Source organism: Aulostomus chinensis, chromosome 5 (assembly GCF_037954235.1).
Source record: "Aulostomus chinensis isolate RoL2024-O1b breed Wild chromosome 5, RoL_Achi_v1.0, whole genome shotgun sequence".
Classification (NCBI taxonomy): domain Eukaryota; kingdom Metazoa; phylum Chordata; class Actinopteri; order Syngnathiformes; family Aulostomidae; genus Aulostomus; species Aulostomus chinensis.
In genome coordinates, this window is record NC_141324.1 from 1,554,709 (window position 1) to 1,581,869 (window position 27,161).

The 27,161-nt window shown below is 47.5% G+C and overlaps 2 long non-coding RNA genes and 2 pseudogenes across 2 annotated transcripts; 3 read left to right on the plus strand and 1 right to left on the minus strand.

Moving 5' to 3' along the window:
• Positions 1-2,391: 2,391 nt before the first annotated feature.
• Positions 2,392-3,089, minus strand: LOC147260844 (cellular tumor antigen p53 pseudogene; annotated as a pseudogene).
• A 10,629-nt stretch (positions 3,090-13,718) lies between these two features.
• Positions 13,719-15,083, plus strand: LOC147260845 (palmitoyltransferase ZDHHC21-like; annotated as a pseudogene).
• Positions 15,084-15,148: 65 nt separating this feature from the next.
• LOC147260846 (uncharacterized) lies at positions 15,149-18,448 on the plus strand. Its single transcript, XR_015116005.1, has 3 exons — positions 15,149-15,308; positions 15,398-15,440; positions 18,305-18,448. It is a non-coding gene; the product is annotated as an uncharacterized LOC147260846 (long non-coding RNA).
• Positions 18,449-23,848: 5,400 nt separating this feature from the next.
• Positions 23,849-24,723, plus strand: LOC147260847 (uncharacterized). The gene is made up of 3 exons (XR_015116006.1): positions 23,849-24,013; positions 24,149-24,343; positions 24,534-24,723. It is a non-coding gene; the product is annotated as an uncharacterized LOC147260847 (long non-coding RNA).
• Positions 24,724-27,161: the final 2,438 nt, after the last annotated feature.

Sequence of the window (27,161 nt, forward strand, 5' to 3'; positions counted from 1 at the left end):
CAGTAACGTTCCCAGGTTCAAACTTACCGTTTGGTGGCTGAACTCAGGTCTTTCACCGGTGGTTCCAACGTGGGTCCAACAACCTGCGTGCTAGGACCTCAGCTACCACAGCTGAATTCCGTGTCTTTGTTCTGTCCCGTGTCTTCTCTGATTCAAAAAGCCCAGAGCTCACAAACGCCACCACTCTGTCCAAACTGGTATAAACTAAATTTTTGGCAAAATCTGAGGATACTGAGTTGTCTGAGCTCAGTCACATGAGTACAATAAGATAGGCTGTTAAAAAGTACAGTTTACTCAGACTTCAAAATTAATGTAAAGAAAAGACAGGTGTTTAAGTAATACAAATTCAGTTTGTTTGAGTAGAAACTATTGATAGGACTTGAAAATACATGAAGAGGTTAATGTATACATTAAATGCTGCAGGCATAGGACAGTAGAGCCGCTGTCTTCAGACACGGTAACCGCTTATGATGACTGCTCCTCCTGGTGGACTGATTAAGCAGTGCAGGTAATTTCCACAAACGGCGCTTAGGGGCTTTATGGGTCGCCCCGCGCCAATGACGTATTCCCGGGGATCTCATCGCAGTCACGGACCTGCCTACTGCCGAGCAGGGACCCGTCACGGACCGGTCAGGGCCCCAGCACGAGATTGCGCGAAATTCTAGGCGACCAGATCTGTAGGTGCTAAAAGGGACTGCCAAAGATCCTCTCAACCCTCTGCCTCTGGATGTCATTCCTGACCCAGTTGGAAACCCTAAGCCTCCTAAATCCTTGGTTAGACATTCCCCTTTGTGTTCCAGCGTGATGAAAATGAAGCCAGTGTTTCATTAATATCTGTCTTTTTCAGTTCTTCCAATACGTTTCTCCTGGTTCTTGCCGCCTCAAGCAGCTACATTGAAACATTACAGCTCAATTCTCACTCAGTCACAAGTTATCACGATAAAGTGGCATATAATCCTCGAACATGTGTTAGGGTTAGGTTAAGGGAGTGATGAAGGTATAAAGTAAGAGTACCAGGGTTAGGGCGTCGGGTCTGAGCTCCTCCCCAAGCGGGGAAGAGAGGCGCACGGTCCTTCCAACCCTCATCCCCACCATCCCCCAGTCCCCTGGAGGCCCACGGGCACGTTGGCGTCTCCTGCCATAACGCACCGTGATCCACCCATCCTCCATGTTGTTTGTTTGTATTTTTCTTTTTTTTTCAGGCTGATGGGTGGGAGTAGACACATTGGAGCTGGATGGGGTGGACAGAACAGGTGTCCAGTGACTGCTCTGGAAAGGAGAGGAGCTACAGGGGAGGCTGCCAGGGTGGGACGCACTGAGCTTCAACCCCAGCAGTGAAGCACCAAAGTTTTCATCCAGGAGGAGCTTTTCAAGTTCCTCAGTGGTCAGCTTGTCCACATTAGTATCCCCGAATGTGTTCTTCTCTGCATGTTTCTTGGTCTCGGAAAGACAATGAGGTCCTTTTCTGGTCTACTAGCAGAGGGTGTAGGTTGAGGAGCAGTAACGGTAGACTTGGACAGTTTTGGTTTTGAGGATGAGGATGCTCCAGAGGAAGACGGGTATGTTGAAGCTGAAACAGTCTGTCTCTTCTCCCTTTGCAGTTTTGCTAGAGCTTCTTCCTCCATGCACAGGGCTTCCTCTCTCCCAGCAATCCCCTTTGGCTGGGGGACATCCAGCTTCAACCACTACCACTTGATATCTGGGCCATTCTGCCAACTGCAGGGTGCCGTGAACATGACAGCCTTAGGGTCAGGTATCAGGTATGAGGTATCAGGTTGGGATGTGGATTTGAAATTCCCCATTCAAGCGAATGGGAGCGAGTGAAAATATGACAAAGTGTTTAGGGGAAGAAGTAGGGAACCTGTCCCTCCTCCCGTAGGAGGTATAGGATGCACGGTCCATCCCACCTCTACCACCTCCATAATCCTGACCCCCTTTGGGGTGTACGGTTCTGGACAACAGGACAACAGTCCAACCGTCCCCCATTGTTTGTGTGTATGTGCTTCCATTTCTTAAATTGTTTGTTTTTTTATCCAAAAAATGACATTTTTCTTCAAAAATGAAATCAAAATGTTTGTCAATGAAATAAAGTTGTTGTCTTTTGTCTTTTTTTCATATGTATATGTTTTTTTTAATTGACAAATGAAATGACTGAAACGGAGGTTTTCTTTTATGCTTGTAAATAAAAACCACTCCTAAACTAGGAAGGACAAAAAAACTCAAAGCGCTCTCCCAAAAATAGGAAGGATCAAAAACAATATTTATGTATTTATTTATTAGTTCTGTCTATACATCTTTTTAACATCAGCAACTAAGGAAGGTGTGCCAGCTAAAAACAAAAGAAACGTTTCGACCCGTCCCGGGTGTTCATCAGGTTCGGCACACAGAGAACTACCGTGGCTCCCTTGCAGTAGAAGTGGAGCATGAGATGTGATCTCCTTGCTGTCCAAAAGAAGAGTGGTTTTCTTTTTTCTCTTTTCTTTTCTTCTTGTCTTCCAAATACTGAGCCCTCTCGCTCCCCTCCATCCTGATCAGATGGCTGAGATGCTCCGCCGCGTCCTCCTTCTGGTGATGGGGGCATCGGCGCACCACGTCGGCCACGTGCTCCGTGTTCTGATACACGGCGGTTGCTCTGAGCGCGGCGCCCCGGGGGGGGCTCCTTGCTGACCAGCGCCTCCACGGGGCTGGTCTTGGCAAGCTGGCAGTAGTTTGTTGAGCAGCTCTGAAAAAGTGAAGTTGACCGACTTGGCCGTGCCGGTCTGCTGGAAGTGCAGCTGAAAGCCGTGTTCTCCCGGATGGTCCGTGGTGACGGGGACAGTGGGGGTCAGGGGGGAAACGCCATCTCGGGTGGACGCGCTATCTCGGGTGGAGACTTCAGGAAGCAGCTCAAACAGTTTCTCGTCAAAGTTTTTGGCCAGTGCCTCATCACTGATGTTCGGCATCTCCATGTTTCCAGCGTCGGGCCTCCCCTCCGCAGCCACAGGGGGAATTGTGCTGATGGAGGCGGTTACCACGCTCTCCCACAATTCAATGAAGGAGTCAGGCAGGCCCTGGCTCAGAGGCAGACTGTTGTACCCTTGCTCTTCCATCCTTTATTCCCCTCTTTTCCCAGGTGAGAGAAAAAAAGTCAGGAAGAGCCGATCACTCCTAAACTAGGAGGAAAAATATCCAAAAAAGTAAAAAAGGTGTGCCAACAAAAACAACGTTTCGACCTGTACTGGGTCCTCCTCAGGTTCGGCACACAAAAAACCGACTGGCTCGCTTGCAAGGGCAGTGTAGCAAGAGCTGTTTTCCCTTCGCTATCCTTTTTGTCAGAGCAGACTACACGCTCCTCGATCTTGGTTCTGGACTGGACCTGATCTTTGCATATGAGACACTTTCTTACACGTGGCGAACAGAGGGAGCAGGTGGCAAATGTCCGCAGGGCCCAAACAGAGTGTCTCTCTTCCTGTCTGAGCACACCATTCACTCCTCCAGTGACTCGATGTTGCTGGTCAGAGATGCACTGCGGGTTCCCACCTGGCCGCTGCTCTTCTCTTTGTGGCATTTAGCCAGAGCCTTGCACAGGCTGGGGTCGGGACACAGGTCTGGAGGGGACTGGTCCTTCTTGTTGCGAATGGTCAAATCTGCTCCGTTAGCAGCAAGGAAGCAGGCGATGGATGCTGCACTCTTCTTTTCTGCCCCCTGGGTGCCGAAGCCCATGATTAACGTGGTCTTGGAGGGTTCCCAGGGTTCCACTTTGCTTTTTAGGGCCTGAGCCAGAAGAAAACCTTTGTGCTACCAGTTTGAACTGGTTTGATCCCTTTATTTAACTCTCTAAATGCTGGAGAATCATCACTCTATTGATACAATGGAGCTCCCTAGGAGACAGAAAGTAGTGATCCCAAATATATTGAACCCTTATTGACAGTGATTAGTCTGAAAACAAGTTTATTTTAACCCTTTACATTCATGAACTAATATGCTATAATAACTATAATAATTAATGTATAATAATGTACATTAATGACCCTTTAAACTAATTGACTAATATGCACTTCTGAACTTTTTTATTGTATTAATTTTAACTATGTAAGATATCCTAAATCCATTTGTATATATATTCATCTATTTATTAATTCATTAAAATTTGGTTAGGTATCAGGTAAGAGTACCAACCTAGTTAAAGTGGTGCACTTTGGAACCGTAAGGTGTAGGAGGCTGAAAGTTGGTGCACGCCGTTCTGATGGTCGGTGGAGTGATTGGTGAAAGTTTCAAGTGGATTGGAGCAAAGGGGGCGGAGTTATTGGCGAACAAGCCCCTATTTTGATTTTCATTGGCGGATCACTTTTGAGCTGTAGGGGGCAGAGTGCTGAGACTCTGGCTACCCCCCCAAATTTGGGAACGGGCTTTCCAACGAGCCTAGTCCCGAGTCTGTAGGATTTTAGGAGAAGAGGGGTTTGGGGAACCGCGACCCACGATGGTCACGGGACCCAGGCACACTCCATCCAGTATTGTCATACCTGTTTCGCCCACATATCTTTACCCCATTGTACACAAATAATCATACAGACACAGTTTTTGGAAAGAACATTGTTTTGTGTCGACAGTTGAAAACCTTTTTGTTTTTGTACATCATGAACCCACTTGACTTGTTTAAAGTAGCCTCTTTTCGCGTCAGCTTTCTCTTCTGTCCGTGGTTTGACCTTTGACCGGACCAGGTCATCTTTAAGATTCTTATTTTTACGGAATGCAGCAATGATTCTTAGATCCTGATGGGGTTGGGTTGATCTCATGACCCTCTCAAAATCATTCTTGATATTCCCGACCAGCCTAACAGTAGAAGGGGAGAAAGTGGTGACCAGTGGAAGAGCAGTGGCGACATGACTGGGCTTGGACCGGAGAGAGGTTTTGAAGCTGTGTCTTAAGAAGGTCCGAGAGTACCCTCTGCTGGACAAAGCGGAGAAGACCACCTTGGTGGCTTCTTTAAAGTCCTCTTTTTGTGTACATATTCTGTGGAATCTTAATAACTGTGATTTAATTAGTCCTCTGAATGTATGCTTGGGGTGGTGACTGCTTTTGTGTAAGAGTGCATGTGTGTCCGTGTCTTTCAAATAAACTTTAATATCGACTTGAGTGTTAGTTTTGAAATGAGGTCCTTCAAATGTGGTTGTATCCAAGAAATGAACTGATTCTTGATTGATCGTAGCTTTAAGCTTCATGGAAGCATTGTGGTTCTTTAAAGTGTGGAGGAATACAGTGAATTCCTCTGCAGAATGTGTCCACACACCCCAGATATCATCCAGGTACCTAGAACAGCACCAGCTAAAAAAGTTTACTAAAAAACCTAACATTTTTCATACTTTATCTTTTGATTAATAAGACAATCAACAAGTTAATTTAATTTCTGGATGTTTATTCTACCTACAAAGTCCATTTGTCACCATGACAGATCTCCCAATCAGCATTAAGAATAGAAACAATGACTCAAACTAATGGCGCGGTCTGATGACGTCACATCCGTCACAGAGGCTCACTCCTGCACTCAGAGGTGGCCTTTTAGTTCCATCATTTCACGCTCTATTTACTGATTGATTATTGAGTGGAACAAAGCTCACTGATGTCTGGGTTCATCAAGGGTATCATTCAAGAAATCCTAACTTCAATCCCATTTTACAAAGTCTAGATCTGCCGTGGGTATTTTCTCGTTCCACAGCAGCTGCACAGCCACGCCCACTTCAGATTTTAAGGCGCCAACAAGAAACCATTTGACGACAACCACCACGGCGGGAAGCAGCATGGATCTGCTCCAAGACGACGACGCCTTATTTCTTGCTGATGTGCTCTTGAATGAGTGTGAGGTCAGCGGTACTTTAACGATATCTCCTTGAACTTTCTGAAAGGGTTAGGGTTGTGTTTTCTGTCCTCAAAATTCAAGGAGACATCTGAGATGTAATCTTGGTGTGATTGCTGCTGTTGTTGTTAGGACTGTGAAGACCCTGGCATGTCTCACACCCCCACTGGGATCCTGACCCTCATTCCTGAGGATGAACCGACCTCCCCTGACTCACTGCACCTTCAGTCTCCAGGTACCGCCATCATTTTGGAAGGAAGAATTGTCATGGATGACCTCGGGAATCTTCCGCATGCCATGTGCTTGCTCGTTGGACTGACTTGTGCTCTGAATTTGGAGTACCCTCAACAACGGAAGTACACCGTTGACTTCACCCAAAGGGTGCTTCTCTCACTTGGACATGAAGCCCTACAACCAAAAAAACAGTCACTCCAAAATCTTCTGATGCAATGAGTGAATGTGTTCACGATGTGACTGTGACATGACATCATGGGTCACATGGATACCTTTACCCTGACTGGAAAAGGGTTGTTTATTTCTCGTTTGCTCCTTTTTTGTGGCCATGTCTTCTCTGTCACCTTCTCAACCACAGGAAGTAAAACTGTTTGTTTACATTCGACATTTATTTCCAACTTTGTAACGTTGTTTATTATCCTATGTTTTGTTATTGGATTTACCTCAAATGGTCTTTTTTTTACTTTTACTGTGTAAGATTTATAACTTACCCCTGTTACTTACTTACTCCTATTTGTATGAATTTGGAACAATTTTTCTTGAAATAAAAGGTATTTGTCTTGTATAAAGAGTGCATGTATTATGAAATTTTCATTTTTTTTTAGAAATCCTCCTGATGAAGGGTGAGTCAAGAAGGGAAGGAATCCCATCCGGGACCAACGCCGTGGAGCTCATGCTCCTGGAGATGACGCACGTGGCCGGTCACCGTTGAGGCCTCAAACAGTCTGCTGGAAAACGGAGGCAGACCCCGACACTCACAAATTCACTCACCTCGATTCACTCCCAAACGCTGCCCTGGCGTACAGCCTGTACTCACAACTACTGCAAAACAAGCACCAGGTGACATCTTTGCTCTTTTTTTTGACAAAGAGGTCCTCAAAGTTTTGTGTGCCAACACCAACAAATGTGTTTGGGAGAAACAGGCCAAGGACAGGCGGATGGACAGATGGACTAACCTACAGCTGAAGAACTGAAAAAATACCTGGGCTTGTTGTTGTATATGTCGGTCTGCAACCTCCCCAAAATGTCAGACTTGTGGCGAAAAAGAACTTTATTTCACGTGGCTTTCCCAGCAACAGTGATGTCCAGAAAAGGGGTCACTGCTATCACCAGCAACCTTCACATGAGTGATCCAGAGGAGGATACAGCAAATGAGGAGCAAAGGGGAACAGAAAACTCCACTCCAAAAACTGAAACCTCTCCTGGATATGATCAGAACACACTGCAAAGGTGTTTATCATCCAAGACAGCCCATTTCTGTTGATGAAAGGATGGTTGCCACTAAAGCCCGAATAAAAATCAAACCTCAAAATGATGCTACGGTGATGTAGTGAGAGTTGCTACTAACCTCAAAATGATGCTACGGTGATGTAGTGAGAGTTGCTACTAACCTCAAAATGATGCTAAAGTGATGTCATGAGAGTTTCTAAAAACCTCAGAATGATGCTACGGTGATGTAGTGAGAGTTGCTACTAATTTCAAAATGATGCTACAGTGATGTAGTGAGAGTTGCGACTGCACTCAAAATGATGCTACAGTGATGTAGTGAGAGTTGCTACTAATTTCAAAATGATGCTACAGTGATGTAATGAGAGTTACTAAAAATCTCAAAATGATGCTACAGTAATGTAGTGAGAGTTGTTACTAATTTCAAAATGATGCTACAGTAATGTAGTGAGAGTTGCTACTAATTTCAAAATGATGCTAAAGTATTGTGATGAATGTTACTACTAACCTAAGAAATGATGCTACAGTAATGTAATGAGAGTTGCTACAAACCCAAGAAATGATGCTACAGTGATGTAGTGAGAGTTGCTACGATCCTCCAAATGATGCTACAGTGATGTTGTGAGAGTTGCCAAAAATCTCAAAATGATGCTACAGTGATGTAATGAGAGTTGCTACAAACCTAAGAAATGATGCTACAGTGATGTAATGACAGTTGCTACTAATTTAGTAAAGTAGTAAGTAAGTAAGTAGTAAGTAAATACGTGTTCCTGACTCTTCTTCTTCTCCCCTCATCCCAGATCCTGGTGCTGGTGGAGGAGGCTCCAGACCTGAAGAGGCTCCAGCTGCCACCCGTAGCTCCACCTGCTCACGTCCTCGTCTGTCCATCAGTCTCTCCTCCTTTCTCTCTCTCTTTATCTCTGTCCCTCTCTCTCCTTCTGTCTCTCTGTCTTCCTCCATTCTCTGTCTTTGTCTCTGTCCATCAGTCTCTCCTCCTTTCTCTCCCTCTTTATCTCTGTCCCTCTCTTTCCTTCTGTCTCTGTCTACCTCCATTCTCTGTCTTTGTCTCTGTCCATCAGTCTCTCCTCCTTTCTCTCTCTCTTTATCTCTGTCCCTCTCTGTCCTTCTGTCTCTCTGTCTTCCTCCATTCTCTGTCTTTGTCTCTGTCCATCAGTCTCTCCTCCTTTCTCTCCCTCTTTATCTCTGTCCCTCTCTCTCCTTCTGTCTCTCTGTCTTCCTCCATTCTCTGTCTTTGTCTCTGTCCATCAGTCTCTCCTCCTTTCTCTCCCTCGTTATCTCTGTCCCTCTCTTTCCTTCTGTCTCTGTCTACCTCCATTCTCTGTCTTTGTCTCTGTCCATCAGTCTCTCCTCCTTTCTCTCTCTCTTTATCTCTGTCCCTCTCTCTCCTTCTGTCTCTCTGTCTTCCTCCATTCTCTGTCTTTGTCTCTGTCCATCAGTCTCTCCTCCTTTCTCTCCCTCTTTATCTCTGTCCCTCTCTTTCCTTCTGTCTCTGTCTACCTCCATTCTCTGTCTTTGTCTCTGTCCATCAGTCTCTCCTCCTTTCTCTCTCTTTATCTCTGTCCCTCTCTGTCCTTCTGTCTCTCTGTCTTCCTCATTCTCTGTCTTTGTCTCTGTCCTTCTCTCCTGCTCTCTCTCCGTCCCCACTGATCCTGGATCTGCTCCACCTTCCTGCTGGTAAAGGAAGGTTCTGGTGGCTGCTGTTGCAGGATGTGCTGCTGATGGAGAATTGTTGGGTGGAGGTTCATTGAAGGAGGGAGGTGCTGGACCTGCTCTACTTGGACAGAATCAGGACAGAACTTTGGTTGGGGTCTGGTGCCACACAAATAAACCTGACTTGACTTGACATGTAGATCCAGTTCCTCCTCATCCTGTAGAATTATTCAGTTCACTCATCGTGTCATTGACTTCAAATTCTGCTACCATGGTAACACTGACAACTATCGATTGGGTAGTGATTCCGCTGGGGTGGTGGAAAGCTGTGAGATCCCTGAAGCTGGTTCTATGAAGGAGTTCTTGAACTCAGTACCAAGATGGCAGCAGTTTCACCAGTTGGTTGCTAACATGAAGTTCTGATTCCTTGCTTTGTTCCTTTGGTTGCCAGTTCGTTGGTTTCTGCTCTGCCAGATGGGTTTTCCAGTTCCTTTTGCTTCTTCTGTGACAGACATGAAGAAGTTTTCTTTTGCCTCCTCACAACCTGAGTGACTTGATTCCTTCAGGATGGAAATGTTGCCTGTCAGTGGTTGGACCAGTCAGCCAAGACTTTTGAAGAAGCCAGTCTCTTCTGTCATTCCTTCATTTCATTCATCATCAACTCAGTCTGGCTCAAACCTGGCCTGTTTCCACTTCAACCATTCACTGGTCACCAGACTGCTCTGGTTCCCACACTCACTTGCAGTGTTGGGCCTTCATATTTCGGAGGAACGTGAAATGAACGTACAGCCCTGCTGCCGAGTGAACGCGACTGTGAACGCCTTCCATCTGGTGTCTGGGAACGGTTCGCTCTCTCGTTCATCTTCGGTCAGTGGGGTACCAGATTTCAGCCTGAAAAAACTCCCGAAACACCTCTTAATGTTTCACGGAAAAAACCCCAACCTGGCAACGCAGCCACCAGCGTCGCTCCGCCGCGCGCGTCACCAAAACAGAAAGCAGCATGGAGGAGGCGGCAGGAGCGGCGTGGAGTTGGAGCCCACGGACAAGACGGAACTGGACTCAACGAACCAGCAAGGATGCGTCGGACGGTCATTTGAACGAGTTAGGACAAAGTCCAGGAGGACGGCGAAAACCTTCCATTTCTGAGCAAACTTTGCCGCCGCGTTTCAGAAAGAAAAGACGCACTTGAATCGATCCACCGCAAAGCTGAGACGGCATCTTGAGCTGAAGCAGCGGGAGCCTGTCAAGGGTTGAGCAGGTAAATACAGGAGGGAGAAGGACACAAAGTTGGAGATGAAGATGCAGGCTGCCATGAATTCATTTGTGACAAGTACATCCGGGTCTTCCAACTGGAACGTGGAGGTCTGCACTTTCAGATGGGCAGCATTCAGTAAAGTCCAAAACTGATGTGTGAGAGGTTTGATTTGAAGGAAGGACAGGGAGAAGAACACAGCAGCATCATGAAGGTTGGGCTGCTGCTCCACCCTTGAGTTGAGCTCTGGAGAATGCATGTGTGTTCGATGTGAGAGGAGAGGCAGCCGGACGCTGACACACTCAGCTGCTCCCTCCAAATGAATAGAAAAAGGCCAGTTGGAATCACAGCAGTGTAGAATTTTGGCATGAACTCCATCTGAAAACACCACTCAAGAACGCCAAGCTTTTCCTTGTGTCACACACTCTGGGATCATCTGAGTCTCACGTCCCACAGTGGGTGAAGCCTCCAGATATCAGCACACTGGAGCACATTGGCTCTGTCTGGGGTTGTCCACATGTTCCTCTTGAGATTAAAAGCTAGCATGATCCTAGAGCAATGAGCTGGGGCTCCATGTGAAGGAGGAAGTCTGACCTCTCCAGAGACACCAAACTGGTCCATTCTGGACTTTCTGGGCCCAAACAGCACCTGTGAGAGCTGCCTCAATGTTCAGCTGAGTTCAGGGGTGTAGCAGCAGCCAAACCTTCATGGTGCTCCCTGGGTTATTTTCCCTGGCCTTCCTTCAAATCAGACCTATCACACATCAGAGGAAAGCTTCCAATCTCTCTCTCTCGCAGGAAGTCCTAAACATGGGGGCCGACAGGAGGGTTCCCCAGCTGAACCACCAGCATGGTGTCTGCACGTCATGGAGATTCTGGGTCCTGGTCCAGGCAATGACAAGCAGCCTGAGAAAAGAAGGTGGAGAACCTTGGAGCTGGAGAAGCAGACCTCAGTCCATAGGGTCAGGGTTCAGGTCCTTCCTGGGACACACCGTCCCCTATTTCCACAAATGTCTCCTGGTTGCTCAGCACAGCTGTGTGATCTTCTTCCAGCTCTCCGTCCTCATCCCTGCATAGACCTCAGTCCATAGGGTCAGGGTTCAGGTCCTTCCTGGGACACACCGTCCCCTATTTCCACACAGGTCTCCTGGTTGCTCAGCACAGCTGTGTGATCGTCTTCCAGCTCTCCCTCCTCATCCCTGCATAGACCTCAGTCCATAGGGTCAGGGTTCAGGTCCTTCCTGGGACACACCTTCCCCTATTTCCACACAGGTCTCCTGGTTGCTCAGCACAGCTGTGTGATCATCTTCCAGCTCTCCCTCCTCATCCCTGCATAGACCTCAGTCCATAGGGTCAGGGTTCAGGTCCTTCCTGGGACACACTGTCCCCTATTTCCACACAGGTCTCCTGGTTGCTCAGCACAGCTGTGTGATCGTCTTCCAGCTCTCCCTCCTCATCCCTGCATAGACCTCAGTCCATAGGGTCAGGGTTCAGGTCCTTCCTGGGGGCTTGGTCCACCACCCTAAAGTGGTGGATCACCCGTCCCCTATTTCCACAAGTCTCCTGGTTGCCCAGCACAGCTGTGTGATGTCCTCCATTTCCTGTGTGGGAAGTTGATCACAAACCAACCCATCTCAGAAAATGAGAAGACCACGTCCCACTCCTCCCTTGAGGCGGTCGTGGTGTTTCAGCATTTTCAGCGCCCAAGAGCCGTGGAGGGAATGACTGTAAGATGAATGTGACTGTTACCTTGATGAGCTGTCTCCTGCTTCTTTGTAAACGTAGCCTTGATCAGCTCTCCCTGTTTTACAGGTGGACCAGTACGTCAGCACAAAGGGGTGTCCCCTCAGGGTGGTGATTGGCGTCCAGAAACACCGAACAACAACCGTGCAGGTTGCAACATCGGCCTTGTCGTTGGAGGAGGATGCTGTGAGTTTGTGTTTGCAGTCAAGCTGCCTTTTTGTTGTAGGAGCGATTGCTCACAATGAGTTACAGTCCAGTCACTGTCTCTCTTGTTCCCGCGGTGGTTCGATGCATACGACCGACCCAACAGGACTCGCTCCCAGAAAATGTCTTGTCAGTCGTTTTGATTGGCAGCGCTGGAATGGGACCCCAAGGTCACAAATGACATGGGTAGACTCTGGGATATGTGCGTCCCTACAGAAATGCACAGCCTGTTCATGGCAACCCTGTCATGTATTCAGCCCTGCTCACAGATCTCTAATCCAGTGTTCATGTCACACTCTCCTTCAACAGCTACGAGGTCGACCCTTCCACCAGTCAAGAAGTCCCAAGGGCTGCAGAGACACAGGCGGCGAACAACGTCACTCCCGCCCAGAAGGGAAAAGGGGCCCGGTACATGGCACACACCACCCAAGTAGCCGAGGCCCATCACAGAAGGATGCTGCCAGAACAAAGCCTGGAGGCGGCTGAGCTGACGATGGTCCTGATTGAGGAGGTGTTTTGATCCTCATGAACACCTGCATACCACCGGTGCATCTGAGAGTCCTTCAGACAGTTGATTCATTCATTTGAGCCTGACTGTCAGCTTCTCCCCCCCAGACTGGAAAGCAGAGAAACCACTCTTACTTGCTGGGGTGTACTGTCCTCCTGCACCTCATTCTGAGTTCTTAGAAGAATTCCCTGACTTTCTGTCACAGACTCTCCAGCTGGTCCAGAACACTGCTGCCCCCCTGACTAGAACTGGTAGCAGAGACCAGGTTTTTCCTGGACTGCTTCTCTGCATGGCTCCCTGTCAAATTCAGAACAGAATTTAAAATTCTTCTTCTACCATCAAAGTCTTCAACAACCAGGCTCCTTCATCCCTGACAGAGCTCCTAGTCCCCTATGATCCAGCTAGAACCCTTCACTCCCAGGATGCAGGATTCCTGCTGGTTCCTAGAGTTCTAACAGTAGAATGGAGCCAGAGCCTTCAGCTATAAGGCTCCCCTCCTGTGGAACCGTCTCCCAGTTTCAGTCAAGGACTCAGACCCCCTCTCTGTGTTTAAGAGCAGACTTAAGACCTCCTTGTTGATCAGGCTTATAGTCAGGACTGCTTCGGCTGGCCCTTAGATCTGCTGCTATAGGCTCAGACTGCTGGGATCTCCCATGATGCACTGGGCTTCTCTCTCCTCCTCCTATCCTCATACGTGTTACTAACTCCTCTTCTTCTCCCCTCATCCCAGATCCTGGTGCTGCTGGAGGAGGCTGCAGACCTGAAGAGGCTCCAGCTGCCACCTGTAGCTCCACCTGCTCACGTCCCTGTCTGTCCATCAGTATCTCCTCCTTTCTCTCCCTCTTTATCTCTGTCCCTCTCTTTCCGTCTGTCTCTCTGTCTTCCTCCATTCTCTGTCTTTTTCTCTGTCCCCCTCTCCTTCTCTCTTTCCCCACTGATCCTGGATCTGCTCCACCTTCCTGCTTGGTAAAGGAAGGTTAAAAACAGACCAACAGACCCCAGAGCGGCAGGATCCACAACACCGTCTCCTCTTCCACAGGGCTGTGTGTTGAGCCCCCTCCTGTTCACTCTGCTGACATACAGGTGAGGACCAGATCCAAGTCAGATTCCTGATGATGTCATCAGGGGGCTTTCCCAGTGTATTTGATCCTAGAATTCTGTCTTTGATCTCAGGACACATCAAAGAAACTGAATTCTGGCGAGTGTGTGAGAGCCTTCCAGGCTGGGCTAGAAAACCCATCTCAACCTTGTGTGCTCCAGAGGAGAAACCCCAAGCCTGTGTTGTAGCAGCAGGTAGAGCCATCAGTCCACCACCATGAAGCCCCACTTTGTCAAGGACCCTGCCGGCTGGCTGTGCTTCAGCATGCTGGTTGGAATCTGGCTGTATAACGCCATGGTCATCCCCAAGCTGGTGCTCCTTCCTCACTAGAAGGAAGCACACCTTCCAGGGGCGGTCCTTGTTGGTGAGTGTCTCTGACTGCTAGCGTTCCACTTTGTCATCACATCAGAAACCTCAGAATGACACGTTGTTTCTTCTTCTGCAGCTTATTTTATTGCATCGGCCCTCTGTGTGGCAGCCCTGGTACGAGCCTCAGATCCTGGCCGTCCACCTGTGGACCCTCATCCCTCCCTCTGGTGAGGACGCAGACAAGATGGCCTCTTAGTTCCTCTCCTCCATGTGTTCCATGCGTACATGTCATTGTTTCATTCATCAGTCTTTCTTTTCAAGGTTCATATGCTTGTGGTTCAGCTCACCAAGTGGCACCGTTAGGAGTCTCTGTCACTGCGTTATTGGAAATGTGGTAAAATGAAGCCTCCTGGACTGGTCAGCAGACCAAAGTCCTCCTTGAATGCTACATGAGTGTGTGACCACGTCAGCTGGAGCCAGAACCACCACAACGCCGCTGATCGCTCTCTCTCTTTGTGCCACAGAGCAACAGCACTGGACGCTGTGCAGGAAATGTGAGACAATGAGGTCTAAAAGGTCCCACCACTGCAGCGTTGTGACCACTGGGTACTCAGGATGGACCAGCACTGTCCCTGGTGAGGACACACACACACACACACACACGCAGGTCAACAGCGTTCCAAACACAAACGTATCAAAAGCTTCAGATTCAGCAGGTTGGGTCCTGTCAACACAACAAAGGTGGATGATGTCATCTCAAGGGTTCATTGTCCTCCAGGATCAACAACTGTGTAGGAGAGGACAACCACTGGCTCTTCCTGCAGCTCTGCCTCTACGCGCTGGTCCTCAGTCTCCTCACGCTGCTGCTGCTGCTCTTCTGCCACAGCTTCTATTTCCAGCCAGTAGCCACACCAGACCAGGTACATGCAGCAGGAAAGACCTCAGGTCAACAGGTTCTGCTGACCAGATGTGTTCAGAAGCTACCGGCGGCGTTTGAGACGTGAAATGTGCACGTCAGGGTTAGTCTTCCTGATGTTTTCTGTTTTCCAAACCAGGAGACGTTCATGAAGTGGGTCAGCTGAGAGCCTCAGGAGTCCTGAGCGTCCTCGTGTTGGCTGGCATCAGCGTCCTGTCCTGCATCCAGATGTCAGGCATCCTCTCTGAGTCCTGCCTACTCACCTCCAGACTTCTGTTCCCTCTTCAGCTGAACGTTCCTGCTCGTTTGTGTTGTGCGTTTTCCTCCTAAAGAAACAACTTTGTGGTGGCGTTTATTTTGTAAGATGACGTCTCATCTTCCACTGTCCTTTACCCCCAACAGGACACGACCATGATTGAGAGAGCGGCTCAGCTCCCAGGTGACGGTGAGTGTGTTGACCTCTTGAGACCTTTTGGACTGTAGAATTGGTTGAAAGCAGTTTCCAGTGCAGGGCGACAGGGTTCCACTGTGGAACGGTTCTATTTGATCTCTTATTGGGAGTTCCACTGCAGAAACCCACCGTGGAATCCTTCTAAACAGGAGTAACAGAGAGTGAGTCCTGTCACTTCTGGTTTGATATGCTAAGCTAAGCTACCTAGCTGCTAGCTACAGATGACACAGCCTGATAACAAAGCATCTCATTGTCTCCAGTTCTCCTGCCCCACCTTCTCAAGTGAGGATTTCAATGTTTTCCTTCCAGCTCTGTCACGGGAGGTCCTGGCAGTTTGCTCTCTCAGGTTTGTGGAACTCTCTGGAAAGTCCTGTGGCTTGTCCCTGTGACACGGAGACAGACGCTCCAAGCCAGACACCATGACTTCCCCATGGTATAGGAGGGATTACAAAATGAAGAGAAACATTGACCAGTGGTTCGTTCAGGACTTTCTTTATTGGAGTCCAAAATGTCATCAGGGCTCTCCTTTATTTAGCAGAAAACTCCTGTGTGCGACTCTCCAATTTGATATTCTGGGATTTTCTGTGTTGGTGTTGCCTGATCACCAAAATCTCATCAATATTTGGATCATTGCTCCTATGGACGGGAGATTGCTCATCAAGTCATCAACAAAGGCCCCAGCACAGGAAGACCAAGAGTCTCCTGAGGTCCTCTGAGTCCCCAGCCTCAGGAATCCCAAGCTAGCAGCTCCTCAGACTGGAGCCCAGATAAAAGCCTCCCAGAGTTCTAGTAGCAGACACGTCTCTACATCAACGCTCAGAGGAGACGGCGCCAATCAGGCCTTTGGAGTCAAACAGCTGCTAAGAAACCACTGCTAAGGAAGAGCAGCAGGCAGGACATTGGTTTGGACCAAGACATTCAAGGAGGGGACATCAGACCAGAGGACATCTGGGCTTTGGTCTGATGAGTCCACATGGGAGATCTTTGGTTCCACCGCCGTGGCTTTGTGGACACAGAGAAGATTCACAGAGGTCTCTCCATGCAGGGTTCCATGAGCCACATGGAGGCCTCTCCTGTCCTCTCCTCTCTCTCCTCTCCTCTCCTCTCCTCTCCTTTCCTCTCCTCCCCTCTCCTCTCCTCTCCTCTCCTCTCCTCTCCTCTCCTCTCCTTTTTACCTGTCAAAGGTTTTCTCAGGAGTTTCTCCTCAGTCCATGTGAGGCTCTAAGACCAGAGGATGTTGTTATGATGCCATGTAAGGCCCTGAAGAAAAACTGCTGGTAAAACAGGCTCCACCAATCAAACTGCTGGTAAAAACAGGCTCCACCAATCAAACTCTCTGTTGAAAACAGGCTCCGCCAATCAAACAGCTGGTGAAAACAGGCTCCGCCAATCAAACTCTCTGGTGAAAACAGGCTCCGCCAATCAAACTCTCTGGTGAAAACAGGCTCCGCCAATCAAACTGCTGGTGAAAACAGGCTCCACCAATCAAACTGCTGGTGAAAACAGGCTCCGCCAATCAAACTGCTGGTGAAAACAGGCTCCACCAATCAAGCTCTCTGGTGAAAACAGGCTCCACCAATCAAACTGCTGGTGAAAACAGGCTCCGCCAATCAAACTCTCTGGTGAAAACAGGCTCCGCCAATCAAACTGCTGGTAAAACAGGTTCCGCCAATCAAACTCTCTGGTGAAAACAGGCTCCACCAATCAAACTGCTGGTGAAAACAGGCTCCGCCAATCACACTCTCTGGTGAAAACAGGCTCCGCCAATCAAACTGCTGGTGAAAACAGGCTCCACCAATCAAGCTCTCTGGTGAAAACAGGCTCCGCCAATCAAACTGCTGGTGAAAACAGGCTCCGCCAATCAAACTGCTGGTGAAAACAGGCTCCGCCAATCAAACTGCTGGTGAAAACTGGCTCCACCAATCAAACTCTCTGGTGAAAACAGGCTCCACCAATCAAACAGCTGGTGAAAACAGGCTCGACCAGTCAAACTGTCTGGTGAAAACAGGCTCCGCCAATCAAACTCTCTGGTGAAAACAGGCTCCACCAATCAAACCGCTGGTGAAAACAGGCTTCGCCAATCAAACTCTCTGGTGAAAACAGGCTCCGCCAATCAAACTGCTGGTGAAAACAGGCTCCGCCAATCAAACTCTCTGGTGAAAACAGGCTCCACCAATCAAACTGCTGGTGAAAACAGGCTCCGCCAATCAAACTGCTGGTAAAACAGGTTCCGCCAATCAAATTCTCTGGTGAAAACAGGCTCCACCAATCAAACTCTCTGGTGAAAACAGGCTCCGCCAATCAAACTCTCTGGTGAAAACAGGCTCCGCCAATCAAACTGCTGGTGAAAACAGGCTCCACCAATCAAACTGCTGGTGAAAACAGGCTCCGCCAATCAAACTCTCTGGTGAAAACAGGCTCCGCCAATCAAACTCTCTGGTGAAAACAGGCTCCGCCAATCAAACTGCTGGTGAAAACAGGCTCCGCCAATCAAACTGCTGGTGAAAACAGGCTCCGCCAATCAAACTCTCTGGTGAAAAAAGGCTCCGCCAATCAAACTGCTGGTGAAAACAGGCTCCACCAATCAAACTGCTGGTGAAAACAGGCTCCACCAATCAAACCGCTGGTGAAAACAGGCTCCACCAATCAAACCGCTGGTGAAAACAGGCTCCGCCAATCAAACTCTCTGGTGAAAACAGGCTCCACCAATCAAACCGCTGGTGAAAACGGGCTCCACCAATCAAACTCTCTGGTGAAAACAGGCTCCGCCAATCAAACTCTCTGGTGAAAACAGGCTCCACCAATCAAACTGCCTCAACTCAACAAGGTTTTTGACGGAAGTTCTGTTTCTCTTCCAGCCAAATTCAGACGTGGCCAACCAACTCAGCAGCAGCTGGACAGATGTGTGGAGAGCCTGAGATGGGAACAAACAAACCCAAATAGGAAACGCTGCTGAAGCTGTGGACGCCACCCCATAAAGAGGACATGTCCACCAAGAAGGAGCTCATCAAGAGTGTGATGAAGCCCAGGTGGAGGGGCCTCTCCATCAAAGACTTTGACGGAGACAAAGGAAAAGGTAGGCCATGGGATTTTCTTTGGAAGGAGAGAAAATGTCTCCACATCGAGAGCATCTGAACAATTGTGGCTACATTTTACCAGCACCCAGAGCAGCCTGCAATGTTTCATGGCTCCTAACGTTTGACTCCAAGTTTCATCTTCTCTTGTGTACAGGGGTGATGGCAAATGGCAGATTTCTCCAAGGGGAGATGGTGTGTGACACCACGGCAGAGTCACCCAGCTTCAGAAGGGAGAACCATGTTGGGCTCATGAAGACAGGAGGTGTGTTTGGCCCTGAGCTGAAGCTGACGCTTGAATTTCATGGAGGAGTTCTAATAGCCGTGGTCTGTGCTTTCATGCCTTTATTTGGACACTCAAGAATGGAAAGCTTTTATTTTGAAATGATCCTGAAGTCACTCCACATCCTAGTTTGACTCAGTGGTCTGTGCTGTCTTCAGAACAGGCCCAGAACACCCACTCAACATGTGGAGTGTGTGGATGTGGGACACCAATCAGAGATGTTGATTGTAAAGCTGTCGAAACTGCAGGAGGGAAGATCCATTCAAACCTTTATTGCCACGAGAGGCTCACTGGGGAGGCAGAAACAGCACAGGAACAACGCAGTCCATTCACTTCCTCATAGGCTGCTCTCTTGCGCCCTCTACAGGGTCAAACTAGTTCTAGTTCTTCCAAGTTCCCACATCCTTCCCCTTCAGCGAGCTCTATATATTCCCAAAAGGAAACAAAACCAGAACAAACAAGATTTTGGAGGAAGGTGCTGGACCTCCACCGCTCTGGCTGGGCTGCTAGGAGGCTCCGCCCCCGTGAGCAGGCAACGCTTTTGCTGTCCTCTCCTCTTTTTCCTCACACACACGCGCACACACACACACACACACACACACACACGCTTGCCCAGCTCCCATCCACACAATCACCATCACAGTCACCTCCTTCCCACACTCAGACATTCTCCTCCTTTGACAATCAACCAGGAGAACTGCTGGACTGTGTGTGTGTTGACCTCTGACCTCCAGGTCAGACACCAGGACAATCAGTGCACTGTGGAATGCTTCTTACGCTGTATTGGTCTGAAGAGCGTCCGTATTGTAAATATTTCCTCATGGCCATGTTTTTCCATCCTGGTAATCTTGTCACTGTCTCATATTTATGGATTCACAATTATAAAGTACGGTGCCACTTGAACTTCTTTGTGTTCAGCCTTGTCCTTCTGCACTCCTTGAGTGAATCCAGTCTTCTGAGCCTCGCCAAATCTCAGTTCCTTTTTCCTCCTACTTTGGGACCTCTTATTGACCCACTGGTGACACATTGGTGCTAAATTCAGTGTCATGTCCCACTGTAACAGAGGGCGCTGTTGTCCACCTTAGTCCCTCCCAAACTGATCATTTCATCCATAGAGCAGAAGGCACCTTAGCAACAACTCTGGACTCTGCTGGCCCCCTAAAGTAGAAAACTATGAACCCAAGGAAACAAGCACCTTGGTACGGTTGTGGAACCTGACAGCTTCAACAAGAAACCCAGAAACTGGAGAGAAGATGGCGCTGCTCCAAACTGGAGGAGTCACATGGAGTCTGGCAAGATGGCCTTAGAACCTAGAAGAAAGCCCCTGGTAGAACCAGAGCAGCCGACTACTCAGCACTAATAGAGTAACTCAAGAACAACCCAGGTTCCTCTTCAGTACTGGAGCCAGACTACTGAACCAAGTAGTCCTGTTTCCCTGGGCAGCAAAGAGTTCATGGACTTCTTTAACGACAAAATTCTCCTGATTAGAGAGAAACTTCTTCTCCTGCTGCCATCAGCTGACAACATGGCCCCTAGAACCCAGAACCTTAGAGGCAGCTGGAGGACCAGACACACACTTGGATAGTTTTTCTCCCATCAGCCTTCATGAGCTCAGTTCAATAATGTCCTCCTCTAAACCTCCACCTGTCTCCTGGACCCCATCCCAACTAAGCTGCTCCAAGACTCTCTCCCCTCGTTAGCCCCTCCCTCTTAGATATGATCAATGTGGCGCTGGTATCTGGTTCCGTCCCTCAGTCCTTTAAAGTAGCAGGAATGAAACCCTCCTCAAAAACAAGCCTGGATCCAGAAGTTCTACCAACTACAGACCAACATCACATCTTCCTTTTCTCTCCAAGGTTCTGGAGAAAGCAGTTGCTAAACAGCTCTGGGACTTCTCCACAGCAACAGCTGATTGGAGGATTCAGTCAGGTTCCAGGTTCATCCTAGCACAGAAACAGAACTAGTCAAAGGTACCAGTGACCTCCTGCTGGTACCAGATGAGGGACTGGTCTCTGTGCTGGTCTGATTTAGATCTCAGTGCAGCTTTGATACCATTGACCACCATATCCTTCTACAGGGACTGGAACCTGTCACTGGTATGAAAGGAACCACACTAAACTGGTTCAAGTCATATTTACTGGGTAATCTCAGTTGGTACCAGTTAATGATGGTTCCTCTGAGACCACTACAGTCAGTTCTGGTGTTCCTCAAGGGTCTGTGCTTGGACCAGTCCTCTTCACCCTGGACCTGCTTCCTCTAGGTCACATGATCAGGAAACTCTCCATTAATGTTCACTGCTATGCAGACGACACTCAGCTGAACTCATCAATGATCCACATGGAACAAACCAGCTGACTGAACTGGAGGCCTGTCTGAAGGACAGGAAACATGGAGGACCATCATTTCCTTTATTAAACTCTGATAAACTGAAGTTCTGGTGCTGGGCCCAAACACCTGAGGACCACCTGATCTGATGAGACAGGTACCCTGGATGGCACCACCCTGGCCCCCAGCACCACTGTAAGGAACCTAGGAGTTCTCTTTGACCAGGACCCTTCAACTCCCACATTCAACAAATCTCCAGGACGCCTTCTTCCATCTACGTAACATCGCTAAGATCAGACACATCCTGGCTCAAGAAGATGCAGAAAAACTAGTCCCTGCTTTTGTCACTTCCAGGCTGGATTACTGCACCTCCCTCCTACCAGGCTGGACTAGTAAGTCCCTAAAGACTCTCCAGCTGGTCCAGAACGCTGCTGCCACGTGTTGACTAGAACTGGTAGCAGAGACCAGGTCTCTCCTGGACCAGAGGAAAAACTGGGGAGTAATTTTCCCAGAGTAATTATTTTAGAGTTATTATTTTCCTCTTCAGTAGTCGTATCTACTCATTTGGAGTCATAAATATCTCCTGTGACCAATAGAGTGAGAGCAATTTTCCAGAAGAATTTCTATTGGAGTAATACAGCAAGGCCCCGCCTACTATGTCCAGGTTTTTGAATTCTAAAGGCGCCATTGTCTCAGCCCGCACTTCTCCGCATCGGCATTACTCGGCACTCGCAGAGTCTGCAGACGGGACCACAATAATACCGTACATTGGACTTCATATTTTTCCTCACTTTGATGGATCAGAAACCAGGTCAGACTATTATTGTTTAACTTAGTAAACAGCAATGTTTGTTACTGATTTGCAACTTTTCAGCTGGCCACAGCTACTTACCCACAGACGTTAGCATGTTTGCTAGCACCAGGAGTACTACTAATTATTAGGAACAGTATTGGCAAGGCTATGTCATGCATATTCATTCGTGTATTTACAAGGGAGGGATGGTTCACATTAAAAATCAATATGTCGGTTTTCACATTCATGTGAATCGTCCAGAATTAACCCTGAAGCTCGTTTCCATCTGCAGCCCCTGAGCAGGCTTTTTGTGGTCATAAAACTATCCATACAAAAACTGACATCGATAAACTATGCAACAAGACAAGTAGACATCGTACAGGAGACGGAACAATTGTTCGACGTTTTAATGGTGGCCGCACTCGCCGAGACACGTGTGTTTGACTCTGAACAGAGTGATTTGGTTTGCTTGTCCTTCATATCTCGTCCGCCGTACATCTACAAAACGCTGAATTTTCGAATCATATAATGTCAAATCATATAGTCAATGCCTGAACTGTTGTGCCCGATGTCGGTGGTTTTCAACAAGTAGTCCGGGGACCCCCAGTTGTCCTTGAGCGAATTCCAGGTGGTCCCCAGCTAAATGGAGAGTTGCTAACCCAAACTGACCCTTCTAGATTCTTTAGCTCTTGACCCTTCTAGATCTTTAACTCTTGAGGTTTTATTGCACAACCAAGAGTCCACTTGTGTTATATTGTATCTCTTTATTTGCCTCAAAGGATGCAAGCTGTCAGGGTGAAGTGTCTCCACAGGCAGAAGTCCATTTGCTATGAAGGGCAACTGACCTTCAATTCATTTTTGGAGTGTGGTGAGTGAAACAAATTGCACATGGAATAGAATTGTCATCTACCAAATAGTGTATTTTGACTGCAGCTCCCATCTATAAATATGTTGTTCCAGGGGCCCTGAGAAAGATTTGAGTTGAAAATGTTTGCTTTAAAAAATTATATTTAGACAAATATTTGCACAAATTTTAATGCTTTTTCAAAAATGGCAGTTGTACGAGCTCACAAAACAGCACTCAGTGGTGCACTACAAGCTTGTATATCTGCTAATATTGATATTCAAACAGTTTTCTGAAAAGAACAACAAAAAAGTCTTATGTTTTTGTATCAGTGGCGCTCAATATTTCATGTCAGGGATCCCCCAAAATTATATGTCTTTGGCCGCAGACCCCCATCTGAATATCTGTTGTTTCAGGGACAGAAGCAAAGATTTGTGTTACAAATGTTGACTGTGAAAGATTTTAGGCACCTTTTCAAGATTCTTGAAAAAATATCAGATCTGCAAGCTCATAGTGCACTACTCGGGGGCAGACTTTGCGCTTGTAGATCTTCTATTTTTCAACAGTTAAAGCATGACGCTATAATGCTTAAAACACCAAGAGGTGTTCCCGCCCAAAATGGGTTAATGGTTAAAGTGGTTTGAATTATAGTGACACAGATGCATGGCCTTTAATAATAATAAAATAAATACATTGCAGTCAGATTCATCAATGTTGTGCAATCTTGTTTTGTCTGCAGTTTCCAAGAAATTTGCAATTCCAATCTTGGATTTAAAAGTCTATGACGATCTGAACACTGAGGTTGATGAGTAGGCGTTTACGTTTCTTGTGAATAAACCACACCTGGGTGTGCTTGAGGTGCGTTTACCTCAAGGCTCACATCCTGAAGGTGTGGCACTTATTACTCGGAGTCATATAATGCACACAGTCCTTGCTAACCTAGAATGTGAAGTATTTTTGCACTTCAAAATGCTCTTTGTTTCAAAACACCCAATGTAATGCAACATGGATCCATCCTCATCGAACACAATCTTTTTCCATTCTACGTGTAGCAAATGATCCCCTCTTGCTGATAGTATCACACCTGGACTGCTAGATTCAGCAAGCCCCTCAAGCCACTCCATTGCCAGCTCCAGAAGCTCCTTTGTCAGCTCCAGTGTGGAAAACGAGGGGGACTCTGATGACGTCATCATTTTGCAGCCAAGTCCTGCCCGAAGTAACAGAGCTGACCAGACTCGTCTCGCTCAGGTGAGCCTTGATGACTGTTTGAAATCGAGATGCTGATTCTGATAAGGGGGAAAAGCCCATGTACAGTTTTGAAGTAAAGGGGGGATGGTGGCCACTCACTTATTCTCGTGCCTTCATATTGTCATTTTGACTCAGCCCCCTTCGTGTTGCAACCTGAGATTGACAGAATAGTCGTTTACCTTCTCCCACTTCGATGATTGAAAGGATTCTGAAGGAGAAACCTGGAGGGGAGAGGATCATGAATGAGCATGCTCAGACAAAAAGTCTGACAGATTCTCGGAGACGTGACATGGTGAAGATACTGGTGGCACACATGGCCAGTGAACATGGGTATGACGGCATGATGAACATGAGCACCCAATGTACACTTTTTGTTTTAATTGGTGCAGACCAAGAGCCTTTTTTTGCAGAAGGCATCAGGAAACAATACTTTTGTTTGTATCTTGTGTGTGTGTGTGTGTGTGTGTGTGTGTGTGTGTGTGTGTGTGTGTGTGTGTGTGTGTGTGTGTGTACCCTGTAGGGCAAGTCCTTCAAGGCGTGTCAAAGAGGAATGTGCAATGGGCATCACTGCCTTGTTCCCTTATCTGGCAGACCCCCAGGGCAATTTGGGCCATGTAAGTAGATAAAACAAGTCTGTAATTGCTCAAAATAGGACTGTTGAGTGCATTGTAAACAACATATTATTGAACATTTCTGGATTCTGAGCTTTCTCCTAGTTCAGCACTGCAGATGTCAGAGCCTTTGACTCCTAGTTCAGCACTGCAGATGTCAGAGCCTTTGACTCCTAGTTCAGCACTGCAGATGTCAGAGCCTTTGACTCCTAGTTCAGCACTGCAGATGTCAGAGCCTTTGACTCCTAGTTCAGCACTGCAGATGTCAGAGCCTTTGACTCCTAGTTCAGCACTGCAGATGTCAGAGCCTTTGACTCCTAGTTCAGCACTGCAGATGTCAGAGCCTTTGACTCCTAGTTCAGCACTGCAGATGTCAGAGCCTTTGACTCCTAGTTCAGCACTGCAGATGTCAGAGCCTTTGACTCCTAGTTCAGCACTGCAGATGTCATAGCCTTTGACTCCTAGTTCAGCACTGCAGATGTCAGAGCCTTTGACTCCTAGTTCAGCACTGCAGATGTCATAGCCTTTGACTCCTAGTTCAGCACTGCAGATGTCAGAGCCTTTGACTCCTAGTTCAGCACTGCAGATGTCAGAGCCTTTGACTCCTAGTTCAGCACTGCAGATGTCAGAGCCTTTGACTCCTAGTTCAGCACTGCAGATGTCAGAGCCTTTGACTCCTAGTTCAGCACTGCAGATGTCAGAGCCTTTGACTCCTAGTTCAGCACTGCAGATGTCAGAGCCTTTGACTCCTAGTTCAGCACTGCAGATGTCAGAGCCTTTGACTCCTAGTTCAGCACTGCAGATGTCATAGCCTTTGACTCCTAGTTCAGCACTGCAGATGTCAGAGCCTTTGACTCCTAGTTCAGCACTGCAGATGTCATAGCCTTTGACTCCTAGTTCAGCACTGCAGATGTCAGAGCCTTTGACTCCTAGTTCAGCACTGCAGATGTCAGAGCCTTTGACTCCTAGTTCAGCACTGCAGATGTCAGAGCCTTTGACTCCTAGTTCAGCACTGCAGATGTCAGAGCCTTTGACTCCTAGTTCAGCACTGCAGATGTCAGACCCTTTGACCTTGATTTTAGCAGTTCTTCAAGAAGGGTGCGTGTTTTTTCATTTTAAGGAGAAAATAAAAGAAGAAAAAGTTATTATGTGAACAGTGCAAAGAATGCTTTTTTGCTCCAGTGGTGACAAATAAGACTGGGGCTCTGCTGTGATTTAAGTAATTTCATTTATAAACAATATAAACCCAAAAAAATTCCATAAATTAGAAAATAAGTGTTAAAAAAGTAGTGACATTGGCTGATCTACAAGCTCACAATGCTGTGAGATTGTAGATCTTATGTTTTCACTAGTTTGGGTCTTGGGCAAACATCTAGATGCATCCTGCAACTGGAAAGTGTCGCAGCAGTATGTGTGGTTCCAACACTTCCAGGTGGTCCAGATGCTGGCGACAGAACCCCTTTCAGCGAGGAAAAGCAGCTAACCACAGAAACCCAGTGTCATGAGGCCATCGCACTGATTGTAAAGGACCACACTAGTCCTTGCATGTGTTTGTTTCATCTCAGTGAAATATTCTAAATGTGTATTGTTTACATTCCGTTTTATTAACAAATATAAACTCTCAAAGTTATTAATTAATGCTTCTATTTTTGTGTGTGTGTTTTAAAATAGTTGGTAGGTGAAGTTGTGAGTGACTCCTGTATGTGTAGGACTGTTGTATGGATTTGGGGGATTGAATTTTGTCCTCTGAGTGACACCGTAGCTCCACAAGAGGGAGAGACAGGTAAAGGTAACCCAACAGGAGTTGGTAATGAGGAGGCTGCTTTGTTTGAGCCTGGGCCACAAAGGTTTGATCTCCAGGCTCCAGCGTAACTTCTGCTTCATTTGCACAGAAAAGAACATTGACGCCTGTTTAAACAGAAGAAAAGATTAAAAGTATTGAAGCATCCTTGGTGAGCGCAGTGAGGTATGTTTGTTTATCTTGAAACATTGTATTATTGCAACATTGTGAGTTTGGATCAGTGTGCATGGAACACTTTGTTTGAAGGAATGTTTGGTTGATGTTGTTATATTATGGACAAAATTATGAAGATTGTACTGTGTTCCATGTGTGACATGTAGAGCTGGCTCAGGTGAGCCCCTGCATGGTTTCTCCCTCTCTTTGTTTCCCTCCTCCCTCTCCTGCTCTTAGGAAAGATCCAGGAGGACGCTGGCTGCTTCCTGTTCTGCCCTCCCACCTGACATCTGGGAGAAGAGTTGATTGGAGCCTGGTTGCCCCTCCACCTGGCTGGTTCCAGGGAGGCCTCTTTATCAGCCACTCCCCTGCTTTGTTCTGGGTCTCTCTCTCTCTCTGGCGGCCTGCTGAGCAACATACTCTGAGAAACCACTTTGTAAGATCAACTTATTTGGAAGTGGGAGGTGGTCGGTTGAGGTTAGATTGGGGTACCCCACACCTTACATCACGTAGTCTTCTTTTGTATACCACACTAGTTTATGGGTTGGTGCCATCCTTGTACGTTTTTGACAACCTTGATGAG